The sequence below is a fragment of the Schistocerca gregaria genome, chromosome 1 (assembly GCF_023897955.1).
Source record: "Schistocerca gregaria isolate iqSchGreg1 chromosome 1, iqSchGreg1.2, whole genome shotgun sequence".
Taxonomy (NCBI): domain Eukaryota; kingdom Metazoa; phylum Arthropoda; class Insecta; order Orthoptera; family Acrididae; genus Schistocerca; species Schistocerca gregaria.
Window position 1 is genome coordinate 287,227,457 of NC_064920.1, and position 27,495 is coordinate 287,254,951.

Here is a 27,495-nt window from a genome sequence, read left to right on the forward strand (position 1 = left end):
ATCGTCTCATGCGCCAGAGTTTACACCTCTATCCATACAAAATTCAAACGCGGCAACCCCTCAGTGCCGCTACCATTGCTGCACGAGAGACATTCGCTAACGATATAGTGCACAAGATTGATGATGGCGATATGCATGTGGGCAGCATTTGTTTTACTGACGAAGCTTATTTTTACCTGGACGGCTTCGTCAATAAACAGAACTGGCGCATACGGGGTACCGAAAAGCCCCATGTTGCAGTCCCATCGTCCCTGCATGCTCAAAAAGTACTGGTCTGGGCCGCCATTTCTTCCAAAGGAATCATTGGCCCATTTTTAAGATCCGAAACGATTACTGCATCACGCTATCTGGACATTCGTCGTGAATTTGTGGCGGTACAAACTGCCTTAGACGACATTGCGAACACTTCGTGGTTTATGCAAGATGGTGCCCGGCCACATCGCACGGCCGACGTCTTTAATTTCCTGAATGAGTATTTCGATGATCGTGTGATTGCTTTGGGCTATCCGAAACATACAGGAGGCGGCGTGGATTGGCCTCCCTATTCGCCAGACATGAACCCCTGTGACTTCTTTCTGTGGGGACACTTGAAAGACCAGGTGTACCGCCAGAACCCAGAAACAATTGAACAGCTGAAGCAGTACATCTCATCTGCATGTGAAGCCATTCCGCCGGACACGTTGTCAAAGGTTTCGGGTAATTTCATTCAGAGACTAAGCCATATTATTGCTACGCATGGTGGATATGTGGAAAATATCGTAATATAGAGTTTCCCAGACCGCAGCGCCATCTGTTGTTGACAATTGTAACTACTGTAATTTCGAAAGTTTGTCCGCCTGAAAATGTACTGTTGTCCCAAGCAAATTGCAACAAAGGGTGTATATCTATCGTTGCTCGTTTCGTTTATATTGCCGTTTCAAATATACCGGTCATTTTTGAAACACCCTGTACAAGCGCTCTTTTTAACATGCAACTCACCTCTCATGCACACAAGCTACCCTAACTGTAACCCGCTCTCACCAACTAACTAGTCCATCGCTTTAAATCGCTAATGCCCATCCACGCCAACTAGCTCAAGCTCATTCACTCATTCAGATAACTAACTGTCGTTATCTTTTTATCTCTCTGTGTCAATGTCTCTTATCTCAGAGCCTCAGTATCCTTCGCACTGTCTTACTCTTCTGTCTGCTGTTGCTGTCATTCTTCCCCTCCTGCTCTCTCTTTTTCTGCTTCTATCTCATTTGTTCCTTCCCACTGCCGCTATCTCTTCTCATTGTTAGTACCTTTCACTGCTTCGCTATCATGTTCATACACTTTTTTCTCATTATCACTGGCACTCGCCCACTTTCACTTTCTCCTTCTCTATTTCGCTCCCACTGGCACTGTCTCTGTCACTCTTTCGCTGAAACTACACTCCTGGAAATTGAAATAAGAACACCGTGAATTCATTGTCCCAGGAAGGGGAAACTTTATTGACACATTCCTGGGGTCAGATACATCACATGATCACACTGACAGAACCACAGGCACATAGACACAGGCAACAGAGCATGCACAATGTCGGCACTAGTACAGTGTATATCCACCTTTCGCAGCAATGCAGGCTGCTATTCTCCCATGGAGACGATCGTAGAGATGCTGGATGTAGTCCTGTGGAACGGCTTGCCATGCCATTTCCACATGTTGCCTCAGTTGGACCAGCGTTCGTGCTGGACGTGCAGACCGCGTGAGACGACACTTCATCCACTCCCAAACATGCTCAATGGGGAACACATCCGGAGATCTTCCTGGCCAGGGTAGTTGACTTACACATTCTAGAGCACGTTGGGTGGCACGGGATACATGCAGACGTGCATTGTCCTGTTGGAACAGCAAGTTGCCTTGCCGGTCTAGGAATGCTAGAACGATGGGTTCGATGACGGTTTGGATGTACCGCGCACTATTCAGTGTCCCCTCGACGATCACCAGAGGTGTACGGCCAGTGTAGGAGATCGCTCCCCACACCATGATGCCGGGTGTTGGCCCTGTGTGCCTCGGTCGTATGCAGTCCTGATTGTGGCGCTCACCTGCACGGCGCCAAACATGCATACGACCATCATTGGCACCAAGGCAGAAGCGACTCTCATCGCTGAAGACGACACGTCTCCATTCGTCCCTCCATTCACGCCTGTCGCGACACCACTGGAGGCGGGCTGCACGATGTTGGGGCGTGATCGGAAGACGGCCTAACGGTGTGCGGGACCGTAGCCCAGCTTCATGGAGACCGTTGCGAATGGTCCTCTCCGATACCCCCGGAGCAACAGTGTCCCTAATTTGCTGGGCAATGGCGGTGCGGTCCCCTACGGCACTGCGTAGGATCCTACGGTCTTGGCGTGCATCCGTGCGTCGCTGCGGTCCGGTCCCAGGTCGACGGGCACGTGCACCTTCCGCCGACCACTGGCGACAACATCGATTTACTGTGGAGACCTCACGCCCCACGTGTTGAGCAATTCGGCGGTACGTCCACCCGGCCTCCCGCATGCCCACTATACGCCCTCGCTCAAAGTCCGTCAACTGCACATACGGTTCACGTCCACGCTGTCGCGGCATGCTACCAGTGTTAAAGACTGCGATGGAGCTCCGTATGCCACGGCAAACTGGCTGACACTGACGGCGGCGGTGCACAAATGCTGCGCAGCTAGCGCCATTCGACGGCCAACACCGCGGTTCCTGGTGTTTCCGCTGTGCCGTGCGTGTGATCATTGCTTGTACAGCCCTCTCGCAGTGTCCAGAGCAAGTATGGTGGGTCTGACACACCGGTGTCAATGTGTTCTTTTTTCCATTTCCAGGAGTATATCTACCACTGCCACTATGTCCCTCCTTTTCCCTATCAGTGCCGCTCTCTCTTTAGCTCTTTCTATACCACAATCACTGCCTAGTATTTTCCAGTATTTATTACTTTTAGTTCTCTTACCCACTACAACTATCTCCTCTATCAGCTAATAAAATCTCGAATAAGCTCTCCTTCCAAATACACTACTGGCCATTAAAATTGCTACACCAAGAAGAAATGAAGATGATAAACGGGTATTCATTGGACTAATATATTATACTTGAACTGACATGTGATTACATTTTCACGCAATTTGGATGCATAGATCCTGAGAAATCAGTACCCAGAACAACCAACTCTGGCCGTAATAACGGCCCTGATGCGCCTGGGAATTGCGCCCAACAGAGCTTGGATGGGGTGTACAGGTACAGCTGCCCATGCAGGTTCAACACGATACCACAGTTAATCAAGAGTAGAGACTGGCGTATTGTGACGAGCCTGTTACTCGGCCACCATTGACCAGTCGTTTTCAATTGGCGAGAGATCTGCAGAATGTACTGGCCAGGGCAGCAGTATCCAGAAAGGCCCGTACAGGTCCTGCAACATGCGGTCGTGCATTATCCTGCTGAAATGTAGGGTTCCGCAGGGATCGAATGTAGGGTAGAGCCACGGGTCGTATCACATCTGAAATGTAACGTCCATCGTTCAAAGTGCCGTCAATGCGAACAAGAGGTGACCAAGACGTGTAACCAATGACACTCCATACCATCACACCGAGTGACACGGCAGTATGGCGATCACGAATACATGCTTCCAATGCGCGTTCACCGCGATGTCGCCAAACACGGATGCGACCATCATAATGGTGTAAACAGAACGTGGATTCATCCGAAGAAGTAACGTTTTGCCATTCGTGTACCCAGGTTCGTCGTTGAGTACACCATCGCAGCCGCTCCTGTCTGTGATGCAGCGTCAAGTGTAAACGCAGCCATAGTCTGGGAGCTGATAGTCCATGCTGCTGCAAACGTCGTCGAACTGTTCGTGCAGATGGTTGTTGTCTTGCAAACGTCCCCATCTGTTGACTCAGGGATGGAGACGTGGCTGCACGATCCGTTACCGCCATGCTAATAAGATACCTGTCATCTCGACTGCTAGTGATACGAGGCCGTTGGGATCCATCACGACGTTCCGTATTACCCTCATGAACCCACCGCTTCCATATTCTGCTATCAGTCATTTGATCTCGACCAAGGCGAGCAGCAATGTCGAGTTACGATAAACAGCAATCGCGATAGGCTACGATCCGACCTTTATCAAAGTCGGAAACGTGATGATACGCATTTCTTTTCCTTACATGAGGCATCACAACAACTTTTCACCAGGCAACGCCGGTCAATTTGCAGTTTGTGTATGAGAAATCGGTTGTAAACTTTCCTCATGTCAGCACGTTGTAGGTGTTGCCAACGGTGCCAACCTTGTGTGAATGCTCTGAAAAGCAAATCATTTGCATATCTTTGCATCTTCTTCCTGTCGGTCAACTTTCGCACGTCATCTTCGTGGTGTAGCAATTTGAATGGCCACTAGTATATTTTGTGAAAATTTTTGAAAGTTAAGAAGAAGGCAGAAGGAGATGGCTGGTATTCCACTTTCCAACGAGATTCTCTTTATAGTCATGAACATATTCGCCTTTTTCGAGCTCCGACAGGAGCATTTTTCTCCTGGTTCTCTTCTTCTCCCTACTACAGTACGGCACGTCACTCATTTGAAAAGAAATTCACGGTTGAGAAATTCTAATAATTCAAAATTAGTTTTACCCTTCAGACATATTTTACCTGCACAAAAATACTGCATGTGCTTCAGTACATTCCCAGAACTATTATACTGACGTAAGAGACGTTTCACAGCTTAGTTCTTCGTGCTACGTCACTTTATATGCAACGTTTTTGCCTCACGCTTCCTTTTACGTTCGTGGTTTACATGTACAAGGAGGGTAGCTTTGAACTTATGTATCTCGGAAACGGATAAAAATATCAATTAAATTTTCAAGAGATCGGCGTCTTAGGAATTGTGCCGATGGTTGACACTATTGCATTCTCAAATTCATCGCGAACTCACATGACCTCCCTTGACATGTTATCTGGACAGTGTGAAGCGACTGTCAGCTAACGGTGGTGGGTTCTCCGTCGACCGGCAGAGACAGCCATTAGCTGACTCCTCTCGTCGGTTAACTTTTGCCGAACTTAAGTACTCCGCCTTCAAGTGCGAGGCGTCGGCCATTTTGCTCGCATTGGAGAAGTATCGCTACTACCTCGAACATCGGGTTTTTCAGCTAGAAACCGACAATCAGGCATTGAGTTAGATGTTGGCTAGGCAGCTTAAAACTGGCCGCATTTCGGCTTTTCAATTTGAAGTTACACACGTGAGAGGCTCTGAAAATATTCTTGCGGATATTGTCAGCCGGATGTTCGCCGAATCGACTCCTAGTGAAGGAACCCGGAAGATAGAGAAAGACAGTCTTAATTGTACTTTGTTTGGTGAAATTCCCCACTTGTTCGATGATGTCGCTCAGCATCAGGATCAGGATCCTATTTGGGGCCTGATTAAGCAACGCCTGTTGGCTGGAGAGTTATCGGATGAGTATGTTGTTAAGGGTGGTATTCTCTGTAAGAGGGTGGGGGATGTTAGGAAGTGCAAGATCTGTTTGCCAGTAGCTTTGGTGCGCCCGGTCTTTTGTTACTTTCATGATTCGTTGATGGGAAGGCACTGAGGAACTTATAAGACTTTCCAAACAATCAAGAAACATTCAGTTTGGCTCTCCATGGACCGCGGTGTGAGAGAGATGGTATCCCAATGTCGCTTGTGTAATGTAGCTAAACACAAGAATGCTCTTCAACAGGGTTTGTTGAGTTCCGAGCGTGAGTCCTGCCCTATGCACAAATTTATATTGATTATCTAGGAGCTTTGCCTCGTACTAAGATAGTTCATCGACATGTGTTAGTTATTATCGATACCTTCTCCAGATTTACTTGGCTCCTTCCGAGCCGTAATCGCACCGCTGCCACCACTATTTCTCATTTAACTAATGTGTTCAGTGTTTTTGGCCTGCAAAGAAACTTGTTATTGATAATGCTCCAGCCTTTCGTTCGGCTTCTTTCAAGGCATTCTGTTTTCAGAATGGTGTCAAGCATATCACGACTACGCCGTGCTATCGGCAGGGATCCCTTGCTGGGAGAGTTAACCGAAATCTTAAAATCCGCGTTGATTATTTATCACCAGAAAACGCCTAATTTTGCCTTTAATACCGCCAGTCATTACTACTTACTTACTCGTTCGGCATCACAGAGGCATAATTACAATATTATTATCACTATATACTAAAAAAGAAAACAATATAATTCTACACCATACTAGATATGTTTTTCAGCCACACTATGGCTGAGTTACTGAGTCTATGTATGTCCATGAGTTCACCACCATAGCCATACACTTTGCACACGAGTAGATGGTCCATTGTCTGTATTTCCACGCACTCACATACAGCGCTGTCTGCCAGGCCCCACTTGTTCATCAGGTGTTTACGTCTCCCAACACTCGTTCTGACCCGGTTTAGAGCTGTCCACACTCTTGTTGGTAGGTTGAAGCCATCAATCTTCTTGTTCGGATCGTGTACTAAATTTTTGTTCTTAAATTCACTTGCCGACCATGCTTCGTTCCAGGCCGTTCTCGGCTCAAAGGCTTGTAGTTCTTCACTGATTTTCCAAAAAGGTGATCTGGATTAAAGCCTGTTTGTCGGTGTCAGATCTTGGTGGATAGGGAGGTCCGGGTTGTCTATAATTTCCCTGTAGGTTTTTAGGGCTAGCTGTGATCGCATGATTTCTGGAGGCTTTATGTTCGCTAGTACAGGAAGCCATGCACAGGGGGTGGCCCTGAGTGTTCCCGAGATAATTTGCATTGTCTCCCTCAGCTGGACATCCACTTTAGATACGTGTGCACTTCTCCTCCAGACTGGTGAACAGTATTCAGCTACACTGTAGACAAGGGCTAGTGCTGAAGTTCTCAAAGTGCTCGCTCCACATCTCCATGTTGTTCCAGCCAGTTTCGAAAGGATAGTATTGCGGGATTTTAGTTTTTGCTTTGTGTCTTCGAGGTGTGAGCTGTACGTTAGGCTTATCCTCATGTCTTATGTTTAGGCCATTCTGTTGTTGAGGTGCATTATGGTGCTGGTTGTTTTGTTGGTGTTTGGAAGTAGGTGCCACTTGGAGTAATAGGTGTTCAGGACTTCAAGTTCTGCATTCAGTGTTTCGTCGAGATCGTTGTAGTTTTTACTCTGATATGCGATGGCCAGGTCATCTGCATATGCAAATTCGCGTTATTTTGTTTCTGGCAAGTCAGCTATATATAGTTTGAAGAGAGCGGGGGCTAGTGCCGAACCCTGTGGCAGACCATTATTCAGAACCATGCTCTTACTGTTCGTACCATGGAATGTGACCTTGATTTTCCTGTTCGTTGGTATGTTCTTGAGTAGTTTGTAAGTATGCTTGCAATTTACGGTTCTAGTTAGCTTCCGCAGTAGCCCTTCAATCCATACTGTGTCGTAAGCTGATGTGAGGTCTATGAGGACCAGGCCAGTTTTCATCTTGTTCTGGAAGCCTTTCTCAATATAGGTTGTGAGGGACAGCACTTGACCGCAGCAGTTTCTACCTGCTCGGAAACCCGCGTGGTATGTTGGGAGGTTGGCTTCGATGTATGGAGTTAATCTAGTCAGCAATATTCACTCGAATAATTTATAGGAGGTACATAGCAGGGACATTGGTCTGTAATTCCTAGGATTATCTCCAGTCTCCAGTCTTTCCGGGTTTCAGCACTGCGATAACTTTTGCTTCTTTCCATTCCTTAGGCACAACCCCCGTGCTTATGCATTCCGTACAAAAGTTTGGCCAGCCACCTTCTTCCTAAAATTCCCAATTCCTTTAAGAATTCTGGTAGGATGTTGTCAGGTCCGGCTGCTTTTCCTGTCTTCATTAGCTTCAAGGTCTGGGATATCTCTTCTGTCTCCACTTCTTTTACAATGCCCATGTTGATTGGGTTATTAGCTCTTGGGAAATTTCTCTCTTTTCGGCTGTTCTTAACTGGATTATGGAGGTCTGTTTCAGGACAGCTGCAAACTCAGATGCGCTGGTTCCAAGAGTCGACCTGTTAGGCGCTGTGGCACCGCCTAATTTCCTCAGCAGGCCCCAGCTCTTCCTGCTGGAGTGGGTAAAATCTATATTTTTCATCGCCTCCTTCAATCTACTCCTGCGTTCCTCATTCATGGCGTTGATCAGTTGGTCTGCAGTCTCCTCGTCCCCAGTCTTCTCATATCCCTCCAGTAGTGTTTCACACTCTTTCGTCCAGCAGGGGGTGTATTCCCTTCTCGATCCTCGTGGAATTGCATTTAGGGCCGCTTTTTGTACTAAATTTACGAATCTATTGTGGTTCTCAGGTTTTGGTGGTATCCGATTTATCGTTTTCTCAACATAGGATCGATATTTATTTCAGTCAGCTTTCCTCAGGCTCCACCGGGGGATTGGGGGGCTTTTTATGACTGGGATTGTTAGTCCGATCTCCACTATTACTGGATTGTGTTGGCTCCGGGAAAACGCCTCGAGGACCCTTCTTATAGCTCGCGCGGGTGTACCTGTTGCTTGCTCCACGTGTGACGAAGGTCAGGTCAGGTGTTGACGTTGTGCTCCACGCCTTTGATTTGAAGGTCGCTGTGTCCTTGGGGTCGAAAAGGAAGTGTAGGTCCCGATTGTCTGCCCAGTCACTTAGTCCAATCCCTTCAGCTGTGGATCTCGGGTATCCCCATATGGTGTGCTGAGAGTTAAAATCGAAAGCGTAATTTGCTGGGTGGTTAGCCTCGGGTAGGATACCTGTGGGCCATTTCTGTGATGGAGGTTTGTAGACATTATACAGTGTCATCTCTCCCAGTTTTATGCCTATCGCATGCTCTGCTTGTGCCACTTTGGTGTCCAAATTCCTTAGGAGTTCGTTCTTCACTAGGGTGGCTATGCCATGTTTGTCGTGTCCAGTGTAGCTCACAGTTGTAAATCCTGGTATTTTGAGTCGATTGATGGTTTCATCTGTGATGTGGGTCTCTTGTAGGAGTACGACATTTATTCGTTCTCTCGTTAAGATCTTTTCGAGGATTTCTCCCTTGGTCCTCGTGTAGCCTTCTATGTTGAACTGGCATACGTTCAGTTTCTTCATGCTAAGACTCTGCTCTATTTGCCTCTGTGTGGGCCGGGAGGCATTGTCGCATCCTGTCGCAGTGGATGTGTAGACTTTTCGCCGCTGTATCATGTTACAGCGTTGCCCGGGGTACACCATCTAGGAGTTACCGCCAGTCATGACGCCTTGAGAGCTGCGCCCTACGGCAAGAAAGAAAGAATGAATTGATTGTTGATAGTAATGACGATCATCCTCCTTTACCTCCTCTGCATTACTGCAGATGACGTGTCACTGAGCACATTTGTTCTGTGCATGCAGTACACGTGAGGCGCTTAGTTGTTTCCACTGAACTGTGTGGAATACGAAGGTTCTGTTATAGTTCGCTAACCTGCTGTCTTCAAGTTGAAGTCCGCAGCGCAGAAAACAGTACGCAGGTGGTAGGTTCTGTATCTTGAGGCTGAAACTGACTTTAAGCGAGGTTCTGTTCTGAAATAATGTATCACTTCTTTGGGATGCTATTCGTGTATTTTAATATAGGCACACGAAAAGACTGCATGATGTTAATACAACACTTTCTGATACAGCAAAGTATGTGATCAAACACAATATTTAAGAAAATGTATCTTTACACTATTTGTGGCACGTGTCTGTGCCTCATGACTACCGGAGTGAGTCTTTTAATACTGAATCCTGCAACAGACAACATGACTGTACATCTTGACTGCCTAAGCCAGAGTGACGAACGGGAACTTAAATAAAAATAGGAAAAGCATCCTACGACAGACAACATGTCTGTTCATCTTGACTGCCTAATCGAGAGTGACGAACAGACCGAAACTCTTTGCGCGCCATACCAAAAAAGGCGTGACCCAAACGCTTCCGAAGTGCTTGGTCTGCAATTTCGTCAGTCTTTTGTTTTCGATTTAAATTGCTTTTCATAATTCTAAAAAACTGCTTGATAGTCAGCTGTTGAGAGATATTTATATTAAAAAGTGAAGTCATTCCAGTGAGTAGATTAAGTAATAATAATAACTATACTTTAACGTTTTGGCGGCCTTGCTACGAACACAGCAGCCAATCACAGAGCAGTAGCATTATGCAGGCGGTGTTTCTTACCGGAATAGTACCGAATCTAACATCTGTCACAGGTACCCCACACCACGTTTCGTCATCTATAGACTTCTTGCATCTCCACTGCTCTGGGAACAGCTTCTTGGAGCCTAATATGATGGCTGACTAAGCCAGAATTATTACAGCCCGCCTCCTTGATCCTTTCCTATCCAGTTAACTCCCCTCTTTCGAAATTGTGAGGAATTCAAGATCTAATTCCACCGCACATTAGTCCTCAAGTCAACAAGAAAACCTGTAACCGTGCCAAGGGTAATCTGCTCAAGGCCCACAGTAAACAATCTGATCGCAACAATCGTAATCGGGAAACATTTAGTGGGAGGCCAGGAGTTCAGATCTATGTCCGTAGCCAGCCACTGTGGACGAGCGGTTCTAGGCACGTCAGTCCGGGACCACGCTGCTGCTATGGTCACAGGTTCAAATCCTGCCTCGGGCATGGATGTGTGTGACGTCCTTAGGTTAGTTAGGTTCAACTAGTTCTACGTCTAGGGGACTGATGACCTCATATGTTAAGTCCCATAGGGCTCAGAGCCATTTGAACCATGTGAATAATTATGTCGGTAATTTCCCCAGTAGGCAGGTGCGTGTCAGGAGTCTAAGTAAATTTACTTCTCGTTTTCTGGGACCTTCGACCATTTTGCGTATTTTGCCACTTTTAATCTGTTTGTGAAGGATAATCACTCTGGTAAGCAGTACCGGATTCACCTTAGCCAAGTTAAGTTCCGGTAGCCAGGGACGTGAGTCCCCCCCCCCGGGCATTGAGTTTGAGGGTGGGAACTCTTGTTCATCCCTGTAATTGTTTGTGATCTTCTGTTACAGTATACCGCCTCGTTTTCTTATTACACTTACTGGCGTCACCAACTCTCTGCCTTACTTGCCCGTGAGCGTGTATCGATAAGCGCACTGTCGTACCATCTCTGCAGCAACCAATAGTATTTCCGGGTCGTCATGTGTGTCCGTGGGTCAGTGAGTGGGAGACGCACCAGCAGTGCAATTGCGACGGAGCAGCAGTCGCGGACGGACCATGAGTCCAGTCGGTCGTTTAGCGAAGAGCAGCAAGCAAGTGCCCGTCGCGCAGAGTGGGGCTGGAGCAGCTGGCGGCGTGCACGCGCGGTTGGAGTGTGAGGTGCTGCTTGCGAGTGCTACAAATTTCGTCGCCCTCCGATCTTGGACACGAAAGTTGAGACCTCACTTAACTTACTATCGAGACTCAACTGTTTACATTTCTTCGTTCCATCCTCGTTGTCACTTTTGGGACAATCCTGTGAGCAACAACGTGTGTGTATTTAAGTCAGCTAACATTCCAGCCATCTTCCTGTGAAATTTAACTTAACTTAATTATTCCCTGTTACGTAAGTTCACCAGCGGTATCTTCTGCCTTGTGGCCATTAACTTTGCTGTCACCCGGCCTGGTCGTTGACGTAATTTTGGGCACTGTATTTTCCAAGTCGTTTTGTTGCTGTCCAGTGCGGCACAGCTGAGGTGTTGTTTGTCATTGTGGGCACCAATATTCTTTGTGTCGTGTATTGAAATCTTGTGGTCGTTCTGCTGGTTTCTTGGAGCGGAACTGACTCTCGGTTGGGTTGCCTCCAGATCAAGAAGTCGTTGGACAGGCTGCCTGTCTCACCTAAATTGGTGTTAGTGTACAATCTCACGGCGACCCTTGGAAACTTCTGAGCACCGTTCTTTGTGTGTTATGTAGTAATTTCCTTCTTTTTGTTTTAGTTATTTGTTTGATATGTGACTTTCAGCCGAGTATCAATACCTCTTGAATTGATGTTCTGGTCTTGTCCTTAAGGCATGAGATTATTTTTTATATTGGGCCTTCACCCGAATTTTACTGGAGAGGTTTTACGAAAAGGCCTTCTGCCTCTTACATTGAAACTCTTTCTAGGCCTTAAGCCGTTAAACGTATTTTGTTGATGTGTGGCCTTAAGCCGAGTATTACTATCTCTTTTATTAATGTCTTGCCGTTAAGCATGAGATTGTTATTCTTTATTTTATATGAAAAGTTGTAAGATACGGCCTTCTGCCCTTTAAAATTGAAACTCTTCTTCTAGGACTTAAGTCGTTAAATTGTTTGTTGGTGAGCGGCCTTCAGCTGACTTTTAATATCCTTAAATTAATCTTCTTCTCTTGCTCTTAAGGCATATTATTGTTATGCTTTTGAATGGGGCCTTCAGCTCAATTTGCATGAAATGTTTCAAGATAAGGCCTTCTGCGTTTTGATTGAACCTCTTCTTATCGCTTGATAGGCCAACGCCAGCCTAATTCCCTTAAAATTAAATTTCTAAGGCCTTCAGCCGATTAGACTGAAGATTTAGAAAATATTCTTGGATGAAACCTCCAGAAGAACCTTGTATTTCAATTTTGTTTAAACCTTGTGTCTTGGACTTTGAATGAGGCCTTCAGCCGATCTACATTTAATCAAAGGAGGTCGATTAAAGTTTTGAGTGTTTTGCATCCGTGTTGTAATATTGTGCGCTGATAAATAAAGTTTGTATGTTGAGTAGAACTGACAGAAACTAATTTTGGCCCCTTTCCATAACCTAATCCGCTCTGTCCTGCTAGCCCAGGCATTTCACAGAATTTATCAACTTCCTTACGTCGTCTTCTTGCTGACATAATATCAGACCTAAGACGATTGCATAGTTTTGCAAAGCTGTTCTCTGACATGGTGCTATGCAAGAATGGAGGTTCCTATTCAATGCACCACCACAAGTCTTTTAGTTATGAAATAACCCGAGTATTAAATGCTCCATGAGCGTAGAGTAATCCAGTGAAAGCATCTGGTACTTCCAGGCTTAGAGATCACTCATCATTACCAACTGCGCTGTGAGCCTTTCTTCGATCCTTCAGTTTCAGGGTCGATTCGCTGACATACAGCCGTAACACTGAGACTGGCGAGTCGTCTATAATACGTCGTTTCGCGTGTCTCGTCGGCCCATGGATCTCCTGCAACATGTTTCGCCCCGGTATTTCCCGTAACACATTCTGGGTTTCCAATTGGTGCCATAGGAACACTCCACTTCCTCGCCAGAGAGCGGATTTCAAACGGCGCTTCCTCTTCCTCCTCCGCGATGAGCTGTTGCACCAAATCTGCCACTCAATGTACCGTGACCATGTACACCTCTCACCACCACATCAATTTCACCTACCGCCACGCTACCGCCATCAGTCATCCGCAACACCTCGATTATCGCCATTGTCAGCTGGAAATTGAATGGTTCAAATGGCTCTGAGCACTATGGTACTTAACTTGTGACGTCAGCAGTCCCCTAGAACTTAGAACTTCTTAAATCTAACTAACCTATGGGCATCACACACATCCATGCCCGAGGCAGGATTCGAACCTGTGAACGTAGCGGTCGCGAGATTCCAGACTGAAGCGCATAGAACCGCTCGGCCACTCCGGCCGGCAGCTGCAAATTGAATCGTATGTTAAAATTTGTTGCTAATGTTGGCAGATAGAGAATGATGGCTGAAGACCGGCCGTGACACAATTTACATACACGTTTACATTAGATTATCAGTGATATTGCGTTTCAGTTTTGAGTAAAGATTTACTTATCAGTGACTTACCGACTCCACCAAGTAGCTAGCTAATAAGTCCTCTACCTGGCCGTCCTCGTCCTTGTCGAAGGCTCCATCCTGCACTTCAAGCACGTTTGGCTCGTCGGTGAGATGCAAATCCACATCCTCGGGTAGAATCCAGAAATATGATATCTAGAGAACAGAAGAGTTTAGGTAGAATGGTTCATGATTACCTTGTGCGAGAGGTAGGTCATTGTCGGTTTGATAAGATACCTCTTGCCGTTTATTTGGTGCATATGAATCACTTGAGTCAGCACTGGAACAAAATCGTCGTCCTCTTTCGCGTCCGTCCCACTACCGGATTCAACACTCGATTGCGGCAGCGAAACGTTCTCCATATAGTAGAGAATCTAGGCCACCGTAAACCCATATCGTCATGCCGTCGTAGCTGCAGTGACGTGAACTAGCGAAAATAACCTGCAAGCTCACGTTGCTGGATCTAGACTACCGCAGGAAACTTCCATTAGGGCGACGTGCCTGACATCTGCCGTCGTGTAAGAGAATTAGTAGCAGTGTACCAGACAGGAGGGGATGGGGGTTCCTCAGTATGTAATACATTATTCTCTGGCTTCCTAGTGTCACTTCGCAAGGCTGCACGTCACACGTTCGTGGAAAACGAAAAGTCGCGCTGATATAAAATATGGCCAGACCTCTGAATTCTTCGTGTTAATTTTCATGCAGTTTTCGGCCCGAAGTGTCGTAATATACCCCAGCATCTCGTGAATAACGTCGATGCACGCCCAGAAACTATTTAGTGTCTGAAAACCGGTGTTACTGATAACAAATTGCATTAAAATGCGTATGGGTCAACAATGAACCACATGGTAGTACCAGTATAACAGGTAAATTTTTTATACATCTAGGTGGGCTATGGAGATGAAATTTGATGAGTTGTACAACGCCCTAAATACCGAAAAGTGACATGAGCTTTTGGTCACGTGAAGATTATGCAGTGGGGTAAGGCCTGAAGTTCAAGACATTAGTCAGGAAGAATCAATACGCTAAGAAGTGGGATACGGAAGTTCTAAGGAATGACGAGATACGTTCTCTAACGCTATAGATACAGCAATAAGGAATAGCACAGTAGGCAACATAGTTGAAGAGGAATGGACGTCTCTAAAAAGGGCCATCACAGAAGTTGGGAAGGAAAACATAGGTACAAAGAAGGTAGCTGCGAAGAAACCATGGGTAACAGAAGAAATACTTCAGTTGATTGATGAAAGGAGGAAGTACAAACATGTTTCGCGAAAATGAGGAATACAGAAATACAAGTCGCTGAGGAATGAAATAAATAGGAAGTGCCGGGAAGCTAAGACGAAATGGCTGCAGGAAAAATGTAAAGACATCGAAAAAGATATGATTGTCGGAAGGACAGACTCAGCATACAGGAAATTCAAAACAACCTTTGGTGACATTAAAAGCAACGGTGGTAACATTAAGAGTGCAACGGGAATTCCACTGTTAAATGCAGAGGAGAGAGCAGATAGGTGGAAAGAATACACTGAAAGCCTCTATGAGGGTGATGATTTGTCTGATGTGATAGAAGAAGAAACAGGAGTCGATTTAGAAGATATAGGGGATCCAGTATTAGAATCGGAATTTAAAAAAAACCTTGGAGGACTTACGGTCAAATAAGGCAGAAGCGTTAGATAACATTCCATCAGTATTTCTAAAATCATTAGGGGAAGTGGCAACAAAACAGCTATTCACGTTGGTGTGTAGAATATATGTGTTGGGCGACATACCATCTGACTCCACACAATTCCGAAGACGGCAAGAGCTGACAAGTGCGAGAATTATCGCATAATCAGCTTAACAGCTCATGTATCGAAGCTGCTTACAAGAATAATATACAGAAGAATGGAAAAGAAAACTGAGAATGCGCTAGGTGACGATCAGTTCGGCTTTAGGAAAAGTAAAGGCACGAGAGAGGCAATTCTGACGTTACGGCTAATAATGGAAGCAAGGCTAAAGAAAAATCAAGACACGTTCATAGGATTTGTCGACCTGGAAAAAGCGTTCGACAATATAAAATGGTGCAAGCTCTTCAAGATTCTGAAAAAGTAGGCGTAAGCTATAGGGAGAGACGGGTCATATACAATATGTACATCAACCAAGAGGGAATAATAAGAGTGGACGATCAAGAACGAAGTGCTCGTATTAAGAAGGTAGTAAGACAAGGCTGTAGCCTTTTGCCCCTACTCTTGAATCCGTACATCGAGGAAGCAATGATGGAAATAAAAGAAAGGTTCAGGAGTGGAATTAAAATACAAGGTGAAAGGATATCAATGACACGATTCGCTGATGATATTGCTATCCTTAGTGAAAGTGCAGAAGAATTAAATGATCTGCTGAACGGAATGAACAGTCTAATACGTACACAGTATGGTTTGAGATTAAATCGGAGAAAGACGAAAGTAATGAGAAGTAGTAGAAATGAGAACAGCGAGAAACGTAACATCAGGATTGATGGTCACGAAGTCATTGAAGTTAAGGAATTCTGCTACCTAGGCAGTAAAATAACCAATGACAGACGGAGTAAGGAGGACATCAAAAGCAGATTCGCTATTGCAAAAGAGGCATTTCTGGCCAAGAGAAGTCTACTAATATCAAATACCGGCCTTAATTTGAGGAAGAAATTTCTGAGGATGTACGCCTGGAGTGGAGCATTGTACGGTAGTGAAACATGGACTGTGGGAAAACCGGAACAGAAGAGAATCGAAGCATTTGAGATGTGGTGCTATAGACGAATGTTGAAAATTAGGTTGACTGATAAGGTATGAGGAGGTGCTACGCAGAATCGGAGAGGAAAGGAATATGTGGAAAACACTGATAAGGGACAGGATGATAAGACATCTGCTAAGACATGAGGGAATGACTTCCATGGTACTAGAGGGAGCTGTAGAGGGCAAAAACTGTAGAGGAAGACAGAGATTGGAATACGTCAAGCAAATAATTGAGGACGTAGATTGCAAGTGCTACTCTGAGATGAAGAGGTTAGCACAGGAAAGGAATTCGTGGCGGGTCGCATCAAACCAGTCCGTAGACTGATGACCGAAAAAAAAGGGCCCTTTAAAAACCCTTGCGTGTCAAAAATGTCCCACATGGTGCTTCTACTGTTTTCATTCCTCTGCTAGAATGGCTAACTACGCGTGTGAAATACGACCTCCTGAAACTAGTTTCAAGAGTTTCTAAAAATGAACTTACACTGTTCGGATAGAACGTTATGAAACACCGACCTACTGTCGATATAAACACGTCCAGGTGGTAGCAGCGTCACCTGGCGAAGAATGAGTGCTAGTCAGACACACGCACAGTGCAAGTAGTATCAGCGAGCATGCTGTCCCTGTGCAGAATGTAGGAGGCGCGCGATGTATCTGAGTTCGAGTGAGGGGAGATTGTGATGGTCCAGAGGCTCGGAACAAGCATTTCAGAAACTGCACTACTTGTCGGGTGTGCGAGCAGTGCTGTGGTGAGTGACTTACACATGTGGCGAGGCAAAATTGACGTCGGTACGTCGTGGGGTTGAGCGGCCAGACCTCATAACAGATGTCGGACGTCTTAGGCTTGGCAGACTGGTAAAACAAAACAGGCGGCGAATCGTAGCGGAATTAACATCAGACTTTAACGCTTGGCAAAATACCAGTGTGCCTGAACGTAGTACAGTGTTCCAAACAGTTATAAGGATGGGCATCCACAGTCGACGACCCTTCCACATTCAATATTAACATCACAACATAGTGACCATGAGAACTGGACTTTTCCGAAGTGGTAGAGCGTTACATAGTCTGATGAATCCCGATACCCGATACCTTCTTCGTCACACTAAAGGCCGGGGTGTGGGGGTGGGGAGGGGGGCAAATCCATCGTTTTCCATAGGAACACCACTTTGCAATCGATACTGCGGGATTAAGACAAGCTGGCGGCGGCTCCATTATGCTCTGGGGAACATTCACGTGGGCATCCATGTGTCCAGTGGAGCTCGTGCTATGTACCATGGCGCACAAGGAAAATAGTACACTGGTTGCAGATGATCATGTCTCTCGGCGGCAGGGGCACTTTCAACAAGATAATACGCTGTATCACAAGGCCAGGAGTGCGATATAGTGTTGCGAGGAACACAGTAGCGTGTCTCATTGATGTGCTGGTCCGCAAAGTCACCAGACCTTAAACCGATCGGAAACATCTGGTATGTGATTGAATGTGGTGTCAGAGATCTTCACCCCTCTCCCTGGAGTTTACGGGAATTAGGTGACTTGTGCGTGCGAATGTGGTGCCATTTCCCTCCAGCGACTTACCAAGGCCTCATTGCTTCCACGCCACGATGTGTTACCGCTGTTATCCGTGCCAAAAGTAGACTTACTGGCTACTATGTAGCTGGTCAAAATGTTCTGCCTGATCAGTGAACTGTTGGTCATAATGTTCTGCCTGATCAGTTTACGTTACTTAACTGAAGAATGTTGAATGGATTCAGTACTAGCTGTCATTCTCACATTCTGAATTTATGAATATGTACAAGGGAAAATTGTTAGGACAGCTTTTTGATCAAGACACGAAAATAGATACGTCAACGTTTCAAAAAGGTGGGAATTTAAGGACATAGGACATGGATAAACTAAAAGAACAAGAGGTTGTACAGAGTTTCAGGGAGAGCATAAGGGAGCAATTGACAGGAATGGGGGAAAGAAATGCAGTAGAAGAAGAATGGGTAGCATTGAGGGATGAAGTAGTGAAGGCAGCAGAGGATTAAGTAGGTAAAAAGACAAGGGCTGCTAGAAATCCTTGGGTAACAGAAGAAATAATGAATATAATTGATGAAAGGATAAAATATAAAAATGCAGTAAATGAAGCAGGCAAAAAGGAATACAGACGTCTCAAAAATGAGATCGACAGGAAGTGCAACATGGCTAAGCAGGGATGGCTAGAAGACAAATGTAAGGATGTAGAGGCTTATCTCAATAGGGGTAAGATAGATACTGCCTACAGGAAAATTAAAGAGACCTTTGGAGATAAGAGAACCACTTGTATGAACATCAAGAGCTCAGATGGAAACCCAGTTCTAAGCAAAGAAGGGAAAGCAGAAAAGTGAAAGTAGTATATAGAGGGTCTATACAAGGGTGATTTACTAGAGGACAATATTATGGAAAAGGAAGAGGATGTAGATGAAGACAAAATGGGAGATACGATACTGTGTGTAGAGTTTGACAGAGCACTGAAAGACCTGAGTCGAAACAAGGCCCCCGGAGTAGACAACATTCCATTGGAACTACTGACAGCCTTGGGAGAGCCAGTCCTGACAAAACTCTACCATCTGGTGAACAAGATGTATGAGACAGGCGAAATACCCTCAGACTTCAAGAAGAATATAATAATTACAATCCCAAAGAAATGAGGTGTTGACAGATGTGAAAATTACCGAACTATCGGTTTAATAAGTCACAGCTGCAAAATACTAACACGAATTCTTTACAGACGAGTGGAAAAATTAGTAGAAGCCGACCTCGGGGATGATCAGTTTGGATTCCGTAGAAATGTTGGAACACGTGAGGCAATATTGACCCTACGACTTGTCTTAGAAGCTAGATTAAGGAAGGGCAAACCTACGTTTCTAGCTTTTGTAGACTTAGAGAAAGCTTTTGACAATGTTGACTGGAATACTCTCTTTCAAATTCTGAAGGTGGCAGGGGTAAAATGCAAGGAGCGAAAGGCTATTTACAATTTGTGCAGAAACCAGATGGCAGTTATAAGAGTCGAGGGACGTGAAAGGGAAGCAGTGGTTGGGAAGGGAGTGAGACAGGGTTGTAGTCTCTCTCCGATGTTATTCAATCTGTATATTGAATAAGCAGTAAAGGAAACAAAAAATAAAAGGAAACAAAAAATAAAAAATTGGAGTAGGTAGTAAAATCCATGGAGAAGAAATAAAAACTTTGAGGTTCGCCGATCACATCGTAATTCTGTCAGAGACAGCAAAGGACTTGGAAGAGCAGTTGAACGGAATGGATAGTGTCTTGAAAGGAGGATATAAGATGAACATCAACAAAAGCAAAATGAGGATAATGGAATGTAGTCGAATTACGTCAGGTGATGCTGAGGGAATTATATTAGGAGTTAGATTAGTTAGAGGGAATTAGATTAGAGTAGTAAAGGAGTTTTGCTATTTGGGGAGCAAAATAACTGATGATGGTCGAAGTAGAGAGGATATAAAATGTAGACTGGCAATGGCAAGGAAAGCGTTTCTGACGAAGAGAAATTTGTTATTATCGAGTATAGATTTAAGTGTCAGGAAGTCATTTCTGAAAGTATTTGTATGGAGCGTAGCCATGTATGGAAGTGAAACATGGACGATAAACAGTTTAGACAAGAAGAGAATAGAAGCTTTCGAAATGTGGTGCTACAGAAGAATGCTGAAGATTAGATGGGTAGATCACATAACTAACGAGGAAGTATTAAAAAGGATTGGGGAAAAGTGAAGTTTGTGGCACAACTTGATCAGAAGCAGGGATCGGTTGGTAGGACATGTTCTGAGGCATCAAGGGATCACCAATTTAGTATTGGGGGGCAGCGTAGAGGGTAAAAATCGTAGAGGGAGACCAAGAGATGACTGTACTAAGCAGATTCAGAAGGATGTGGGTTGCAGTGGGTTCTGGGAGATGAAGAAGCTTTCACAGGATAGAGTAGCATGGAGAGTGCATCAAACCAGTCTCAGGACTGAAGACCACAACAAGGTTTCAATAAGTTCCGAAACTAATTCGTGCAAACACGTTATACTCTCCCTTATCCACTTTGAGGCTAACGGACCCTACAGTAATGAAAGGTAACCTCGTGTTGAATGTAACTGAGGCGAATGTTATTCTCTTGAACGGTGTATTTGCCTCACACGTTGTGAGCAGGATTTTTTTTTTTTTTTTTTTTCATTGTTCTGACTGGTTTGATGCGGCCCACCACGAATTCATCTCCTGTGTCAAAGTCTCCATCTTAGGTTAGCACTTGCAACTTTTGTCCTCAATTATTTGGAGGATGTATTCTAATCTCTGTCATCCTCTAAAGCTCCCTCTAGCACCATGGAAGTCATTCCCTCATGTCTTAAGTGATCTACAGTCATCCAGTCACTTCTTCTTATCAGTGTTTTCCACATGTACCTTTCCTCTCCGATTCTGCACAGAACATCCTCATTTCTTACCTTATCAGTCCACTTAATTTTGAACATTCGTCTGTAGCACCACATCTCAAACGCTTCTGTTCTCTTGTTTTCTGGTTTTCCCACAGTCCATGTTTCACTACCATACAATGCTGTACTCCAGACTTATATATCCTCACAAAATTCTTCCTCAAGGCCGGTATTTGATATTAGTAGACTTCTCTTGGCCAGGAATGCCCATTTTGCTATTGCTAGTCTCCTTTCGATGTCATCCTAGCTTAATCCGTCATTGATTATCTTACTGCCTAGGTAGCAGAATTCCTTAACTTCATCTACTTCGTGACCATCAATCCTGATGTTAAGTTTCTCGCTTTTTTCATTTCTACTACTTCTCATTACCTTCGTCTTTCTCCCATTTACTCTCAATCCATTCTCTATAATCATTAATTAGATTGTTCATTCCCTACAGCGGATCATGTAATTCTTCATCACTTTCACTCAGGATAGCAATGTCATCAACGAATCGTATCACTGATATCCTTTCAGCTTGAATTTTAATTCCACTACTAAATCATCTTTTTATTTCCATCATTGCATCCTCGGTGTACAAATTGAACAGTAGGGGTGAAAGTCTGAGACCCTTTTCAATAAGAGCACTTTGTTCTTGGTCGTCCACTCTTGTTATTACCTCTTGGCTGTTGTATATATTGTACATGACCCGTCCCTCCCTATAGATTACCCATACTTTTCTCAGAATTTCGAACATCTTGCAACATTTTACATTGTCGAACACTTTTTACAGGTTGACACATCCTAAGAACGTCAAAAATTGAATGCAGGTAAGGCATGAATGTATACTTAACTGCGAAAAAAAGCAAAATAAATACAGTTAACGGTCCCAGGAGAAGCAGTGCAATATAGAGCAAGCCAAAGGAGCAACGGCGTTGTTGTCAAGTGGTTATCGTGTTGACCTGTGAAATGGACGAGTTGTGTTCAAACCTCCGTTGTGGCTTTTCTCTTCACAACGCTTTATTAGTCGATAAACGACAGAGTCATCTGCAAACAACCGAAGACGGCTGCTCAGATTGTCTCCCAAATTGTTAATATAGATAAAGAACACCAAAGGGCCTATAAAACTACCTTGGGGGACACCTGAAATCACTTCTCTTTTACTCGATGACTTTCCGTCCGTTACTACGAACTGTGACCTCTCTGACAGGAAATCGCAAATCCAGTCACATAACTGACACGATAGTCCATTAGCACGCATTTTTATTACGAGCCGCTTGTGTGGTGCAGTGTCAAAAGCCTTGCGGAAATCTAGGAATACGGAATCGATCTGAAATCCCTTGACAATTGCACTCAGCACTTTACGTGAATAAAGACCTAGTTGTGTTTCACAGGAACGATGTTTTCTAAACCTGTGTTGATTGTGTGTCAGTAGACCGTTTCCTTAGAGACAATATGTAATATTCGAACACAATATATGTTCTAAAATCCTGCAGCATATCCACGTTAACGATATGGGCCTGTAATTTCGTGGATTATGTAATGAATAGTGAGAACGGACGAGATACCACATAGAGGCCTCAAAGAAATGAAAACAACAAAGAAACGGATGTAAACTATGTTTCAACAAGAGTCAAAACTTCCAAAACGGAACACAATTTCCAAAACGTTAAAAACGTTTGTTTTGACAGAGCACAGAAAAACTGTGCAATTGTGAAACTGTTTCGTTCATTTGTTGCAAATTATGTGACATCCACATTCATAGGATCACCTAAATATGGCCATGAGGCATATTTTATTTACCAGGCGTACACATTAGGTGCGTCGATGAAGGATCCCTATGATATGATACGCGTACTGCCACTAATGCCGTGTGCCGTGCATGGCAACCAAACGTGTTTTCCAGTGGAGGATTCGGTTGAGTAGTCACCTTGTCATCAAACGTTTGCAGTTCCCATTTTAAAGGCACTTCCTTTCGGTTAGTAATAATGAAGTTGTGCTGAATCAGCTGTCCATTATAGGACCCTTCATTACACCTCGTGGTTGCAAACGGACGTTATACTACGGCACAGACACAACTTTGAATACAGCGATTAAAAAAAAAAAATGTAGAGCGACGCTGTTGCTATAACGCGCTACTCTTTATTATACTACTTCTGGGACGGTTCACTGTTTCTATTTTGCTTTTTTTTCACAGTTCTGTACACCTTCTTCCTGTTTTCATACTTGAGTTGTGTTCAGTTTTGACGGGGCGTTCACTGCCCCTCTTGCCACTCAACCTGATGGGGGTACCATGGTGAGTTCCCTTCTTAGAAAGTTGTTAGTAAAGTTTCCAAGAAACCTCGCATGATTTTGGAAATAGTTTTCAGTCTGGTAGTAAAAGCTGTGTAACGAATATCATTTGAAGTGACATCTGACACACACGTATAAGCCATGCCAATAGCATCTAAGTAAATGTAACGTATTTCCAGTTTGTAAAAATGGTAGCAACCTCCGACAAAATGTTTCTCTTTGTGGCTCAGTAAAGTTCGCTAAACAGGGTGTAGTGTGGCCAGCACAGAGGTAAGCCCTGTGCTGGTGTTGGTATTTAAACAATTAGAAGCTCTGTTCACACACTGACTTGTTCTCTTACTGAGCGTTGCTTTGTAGGAAGTTCGTTCCTCGGAGTCTTTGGCGGCGGCATATCTGTATAAAATCTTCTCGGTTTTCAAGCCGCGTCATTTCCATTAAAATTCTCGAGCTTTCGATGGCTATCGACACCATCGTCATCAGGAGTAAACTCAAACAACTGTCAACTCTGTATTAACTCTTCGCAATATCTCACTGATTTGGCGACAATTGATCTCTGCTACACATTCGAAACACACATAAAACTCGCAATCACGCTCCTTATGTGTGTTCAGTTGACACCAACACGCACTGATAGGCAAAACCTTCCTGATACAGCACTGACTATGTCGCTCTATTAACACATCCACGCATACACACTCCAACTGACACCATACAGCAAATGTATGAGTATAGAAGAATAAATTATATCAGTAATTATCGAGTGGTGTTGAAGTTATTGTTAATAACTGAACAGAGACTGTACTACTTTAGAGGAGAATCATATAAAATATCGATCACATGTTGTAAATTCCGTGACATAAAATTACAATAATTAATCTCATATTGATCATCGAAAATTTTCAAATTAGCCTTGGCGTAGCTGACTGCTAGAGATGTCTGTATCGCTGAGACAAAATGGCAGGTAGGCTGAATGCTGAAAACTCGAAATTATTTCTTATTCTTTCGAAATGACTTAAATTTGATATTTTGGAATAGTATAATATTATTTTCTTTCTGATATTTCATTAAATCACTGTACTGTTCTCATATATTGAATGTAGCGTATTATGTTATCATCCCCACATTTTCCTCATGTTTTGAATGTGAAGATTCTAGAGATGTAAATATGCTACTTGCCTATCTGGAATCATAGTAGCTGCGGAAAGAGCATGCGGAATCACATAATCTCTGACCACTGCCTCTGGCCGCCCCAAACCTGGTGGCCCAAGATGGTGACGAGTTGGGGTCTGCTCTCGCTTCAGACATAATAAATGCTTCCATTAATATCGTGGCTCCAAAACTCCACTCAGCGTAAGAAAATGGTGTTACCATTTCAGGAAAATCATCTAGATGGGGATAATATGTGGTATGTGGGAAAAACACAAACTCGTTATGACAACAATGCTTATACACAAAAGACGTATTTGACGAGTCATGCGAACAATTACATAAGAGTTCCACAGCCACTTACTGGGCCTCTGCAGTTCGTTGAAAAACCGTTCACTGCAATGGATAGCAATACATCGTTCACAGATTTCCATAAACAGTTAGCTTATGTGTCACAGCCTCTATACACGACACAGTGCTAACGTACTTTCCACTTCCCTGAACAATACAATCCTTCTAACTTCCCACGAAGTAGAACAGTAAAAACATAGTTCCTTCACATTTCCTGAAAGCCAAATTTAATGCCTTGCCCGGTTGGTTCTAAATTCTTCAAACTCGCATCTTCTTAATCTCTTCTCTATTTGACAAGTCATCTACGCCCAGAATGTAATTTTGCTTCTTCTTTAGTAGCCACTCTTCTCTTCTTCAGCGCCCTTAATAGTCTCTGAAAACTTCACATATGTTCAGTTATAAGGCATTCAACCACAAAAATATTACACAGTTGCTGACGAATATTTTATTAAGTCCGCAGTTATTTACATAACACTTTTACGTTAACATCTCGTCACATCAAATGTCTCTCCCTCTTGTCCACTCACCATCTAAAGCTTGTCTCAAAAAAATCATGTTTCCTCATTACATAAGCCGAACCTCTCTAAATCTACACCTATCTATATCTCTCACCATCCTTCCAAACTCAATTCTGTTTTTCTCCGTTTAATGCCACAGATGTTAGTTTCTCTCCTAATGTACAAAGGAATTCCTTTACACAGATCTCAACAAATACACGCTTTCAGACACTCATGTTTAATTGTGACACTTGCACGAAAATATTAAAGTCGCGAATCATATCAACTCTGAAAGATAAGGTAATCAAGAGAATCGACAGTATTATTGAAATGATTCACTTCATTGCGTGTGACGAAAAGTTTCCGTCATGGTGTCTTCCCACAGAACTTTCCATCACTCCTATTACGCATTTGAAGCGGTTCTAGCGGTAGCGTCGTGTTCACTGTTACAGCAATAACAATGTGAGGACGATACTCACACAGAACACAAAAAACTCAAAATGAAAGTCTGTCCGCTTTTTTTTCTCTCTAATGGACGCCTCCTTCATTTCTTCATAGACACCTGCAGCTGTCCCACAAATACCAGCTTGGGGTGCTCTAGTCAGTAGTTCCGCACCCCGCCAGCCGGATCTACTTCCGGTCTGTTCCTCCGGCCAGCCTCCGAGTTCCTCGATGCATCCTACGACACTACTAAATATAATTGAAGGCGGTGTGAGAGGAGGTGTTGGGGGGTGGTGGAGGGGATGGGAAGGGAGCGCTGGTCGTAAACTCGAATTTGCTCCTTAGTGAACCGTACGAGGTAATCAGCTCGTTATGAGTGCAACAGAAATAACGCCCATGTATCGGACACATTTGACTGAGTTTATCTGGACTTACGGCTCTGCTAGCATTTGTGCATCTGCATCTACGTCTACGTCTATTCACTGCAAGCAACTTTACGTTGTGTGGCAGAAGGTACGTTCCTTACCAGTAGCATATCCCCACTACCCTGTTCCATTCGCCAACACTGCATGAAAAGATCGTAGCAGAACTTCCGTGTGAGATCTAACTAATATGAGTTTTTCTTCGTGGTCTTTTCGCGAGACATATTTAGGACGATGTAATATGCTGCCCCCCCCCCCTTCTTCACCTCACCCCGTTGCAGTTTCGCGAATAACCCACTTTATGAAAGACGACGACTCCGGAGCAGCTACTGCAATCCGAGAATGTTCAGCATCTTCACGATGCTAAGTCACCCGACGACGAACTGCGCTGCTCTTTGTTGGATCTCTACCTCTTTTATTAATCTGACATGGTAAAGATGCTGGCCCAAGGAACAATATCAAGAATCGTTCGAACAAACCCTTTTGTCAGACACTTGTTTCGTGGATGAATTTCATTTCTTTGAGATTGTTTCACTGAATCTTACCTTTGCATCTGAATTTCCTGCAGTTATTTTTATGTGGTCCGTGAAGGACTGAAAGAAACATTTATATCAGCCTACTAATTTTACATACGATTTTTTCGTCAAATAGTTTGGCAAAATTTACCTTTCGAATTCAATTAACGGTTCTCTTATTGCTCTCCTTACATTAATTTTGATTTCATTCAGCTTTCAGCTTTGTTTATCAAATATACTCTCACTTTACTTACATCTGTCATGAAGTTCTCTCCTCTTTTAAATCTTTTAAAGACGTAATTACGTCTGTTGACTACCCAACTACTTGGTGATTTGTTTCCTTTCACTCTGGCAAGAAAAAATATGATCGTACCAGTCTTTATCTTTCTTGTACCACCTAAAGTCATTCATGCTAAAAAAAAAAAAGGGCTTATAAACACGATTACCCTCGTACAGACTGACTCATTCGACAAGCTCTGTTCTGTTCGTTACTAGGGGGCTTAAGAAAATACTCTCACGAGTCGGTTATTCAACTGTCTGCCCGAAGTAATTTTGAAATTATATATTCAAACCAATCTCATACTAATCTCTGTGTCTTGCTATCCGCCGCTACGGCTTCTGAGATAGATACTTTAAAGAAATAATGGCTCACCATGTCTGATCCACCTCTCATGACTAACTTTACCCAGATAACTGCACATTTACTTTCGGTAGTAAATTGATATTATTTACGACAGCCACTAAGGCGATATCTTTGGCCTCTAGCCGATCCTTACCGAAATATTCCAATCTGAATTTATAATCCATTATTACTCACTCGAGGCATCAGCCAGTTTTATTACTTTGAATAAATGAAGTTGATTGTAGAACATTACCATACTTCTGCAGTTTGCAATTAACGTACAAACAACATCTCTTTCCGATCTGCAAGTACGGAAGT